At 79.5% G+C, this 2,500-nt stretch overlaps 1 non-coding gene across 1 annotated transcript; it reads left to right on the top strand.

Annotated features, from left to right (window-relative positions):
• Positions 1-1,530: 1,530 nt before the first annotated feature.
• On the top strand, positions 1,531-1,683 carry LOC128071457 (5.8S ribosomal RNA). The gene has a single exon (XR_008201874.1). It is a non-coding gene; the product is annotated as a 5.8S ribosomal RNA (ribosomal RNA).
• The last annotated feature ends 817 nt before the right edge of the window (positions 1,684-2,500 follow it).

Raw genomic sequence — 2,500 nt, 5'->3', positions numbered from 1 at the left:
GTGCGGCGCGGGATGGGCAAGGGAGGGGGGGGAAGGGAGACGCGTCCCGGGGGGGGGGCGCCCCGGCGCCCGGCGGCGTCGCCTCCGGCGTGTGTCCCTCTCCCCGCCCGGCCCTCCCCGCCACGTCCCTCGAGGTGGGCCCGAGGGTTCGGGGGGGGGGGTTGCCCCGCGCGCCTCCCCCCACCCCTCTCACCCCACCGCCCGTGGCGCCGGCCACGACCGCCTCTCCCCCACCCCGGCCCGTGGACCCCGCGCGGCGCGGGTCCTCCGGTCGCGTCTCGCGGGCTGTGCGGCGTGACGGGCGGCGGCTCTCCCCGTCGTGGGGCCGCTCGCCCTGCCCCGTCGCCTCCCGCGCCGCCGGCCCTGGACCGGTCCGCCTCGGCCGGTCGTCGTCGGTCGTCCCGCCGCTCTGGGCCTGCCCCGCGGTCGCCGGGCGCCTCCCCGCGCCCTCCGGGCCTCGGGGCTCTGTCCCGCCCCCGCCCCCGCCCACACACCCCCCCCACGCCTCCCGGCGGCTTGTGTGTCTCTGTCCGGTTTCTCCCGTCCTCTCGACCCCCCCCCCTGCCCGCTGGGCGCCAAGCTTCTGCCCCCTGCCCTCCGCCCTCGGTGGTGGTGGTGGTGGGGGGAGAAGGGTGCCCGGGAACGCGGGCGCGGGTAGGGGCCCCCCACCCCCGGTGGTTGGAGGGGGAGAGAGGATGGGGGGTTCCGGCGGGGCCGGGCCCCTACGGGGGGCGGGGGGGGGGGGGAGCGTGTGAGGGCGCTGCGGTGGGGAAAGGGCTCTGCCCCGTTCCGGGGGGGGCCGGTGGGGCTGGCTGTCCGGCGCCCGGCGGGGCCCTCCGGGCGGCGGTCGACCGGCGCGCGGCGGGGGCCCCCCGTGTGTCACGGGCCGGCAGCGCCGAGGCCCGCGCGCGGCTTCGGGCGGGGGCGCGGTGGTCGGCGGTCGGTGGTCGGCGTCGGGGCGGTGGCCCGTGGGGGCGCGCCGTGCCCCTCGCCCGCCTTCCCCTTTCCAGGTACCTAGCGCGTCCCGGCGCGGAGGTTTAAAGACCCCTGGGGGGGGTCGCCCGTCCGCCTTGGGGTCGGGGCGGTCGGGCCCGCGGGGAGTCGGGAGGCGCCTCCCGTCTCCCCCGGACTCCGCCGTCCCCCGAGGGGCCGGGGTGGCGCGCGGCGTGGCGCGCCACGGTCACTGCCGCCGCGGCCGTCGGGAGGGGGCTGCCCGGCGGTCGTCGCGTGGCCCGTGGCCGTGTGCGGCGCGTGCGCGCGCCCCTCCCGCGTCCCTGGGGGAGGGTGGGAACCCCCCGGGCGCCTGTGGGGTGCCCGCACCCACCCTGGCGTGTCGGCGCCGGGTGCCCCGTCGTGTGAAACGTTTCCCGGCCCCTCCGTTCTGCTGTGTTCTGTCTGGCTTGGCCGGCCGGAGGCAACCCCCCCCACCCGACTCCCACCTCCGGGGAGGGAGCCGGGGTGGGGGGCGGGACGTGTGCCGTGCCAGGGGCGGGTCTCCCGCCGAAGCGAAACGCTTCACGAAGCTCGTACGACTCTTAGCGGTGGATCACTCGGCTCGTGCGTCGATGAAGAACGCAGCTAGCTGCGAGAATTAATGTGAATTGCAGGACACATTGATCATCGACACTTCGAACGCACTTGCGGCCCCGGGTTCCTCCCGGGGCTACGCCTGTCTGAGCGTCGCTTGACGATCAATCGCCCCTCCGGGGTGCGCGGCTGGGGGCTGTCCTCGCAGGGCCCGCCGGGCCCTCCGTCCCCCTAAGTGCAGACACGGCGTCGCCCCCCCCCCGAAGGCTCTGTGGCCGTGGGGGAGACGCTGCCCGCGAGAAAGGGAGAAGGGGACCGCGAGGTCGCGCCGAGGCCCCTGGCCTGCCGGGCCTTCTGGGGTCGGTCTTCCCCCCCACCCGGGAGCGCCTCGTCGCGCCGCAAGCGGCCTTTGGGTGTTGCTGCGCGCGGGGTGTCGGGGGTTGGGGACGGTCTCGCGCCACGTGCCGGCGGGGGCCCGCGGTGGTGGCGGGGGTGGGGTCGCGTCTTCCGGTCCGCCGTCGTTCGCCGTCCTGCCCGAGGCGGCGGCGTGTCCCGGCGCCCGGCTGGCGCCCCGCCCACCCCCACGCCCGCGGCGGCTTCCCCGGCGCCGTGCGTCCGCGGCCCGTGCCCGCTTCCCGGCCACACCCCCCGCGGCCCTCGCCCCGTCGGGACGGGCGGCTCGCGCCCGAGGCCGAGTCCGCGTGCGCGTCCGCGCCCCGGGGACGCGTGCCTCGGCGGCGACCCGCGGGACGCCGCGGCGTCTGCCCGCTGCTGCGCGCTCTCCCCCCGGGCCGTGGCCGCGCCGCGGTTCGCGCCCCGGAGCTCCCGCCGCGAGGGCGGGGGCGGTGGTGGGGGCGGGGGGAAGATAGGGGGCGCGCGGCGCGTCCGTCGCCCGCTCGGGCTTCGGCGCCCGCGCGTGCCCCGACCCTCCCGCCCGCGTCCACCCCTCCGCCGCCCCGCGCCCCGTCCGTTC

The sequence above is a fragment of the Budorcas taxicolor genome, unplaced genomic scaffold (genome assembly GCF_023091745.1).
Source record: "Budorcas taxicolor isolate Tak-1 unplaced genomic scaffold, Takin1.1 scaffold688, whole genome shotgun sequence".
Classification (NCBI taxonomy): Eukaryota; Metazoa; Chordata; class Mammalia; order Artiodactyla; family Bovidae; genus Budorcas; species Budorcas taxicolor.
Note: the sequence above shows the minus strand (reverse complement) of the source record. Positions and strands in the feature narration are given on the sequence as shown.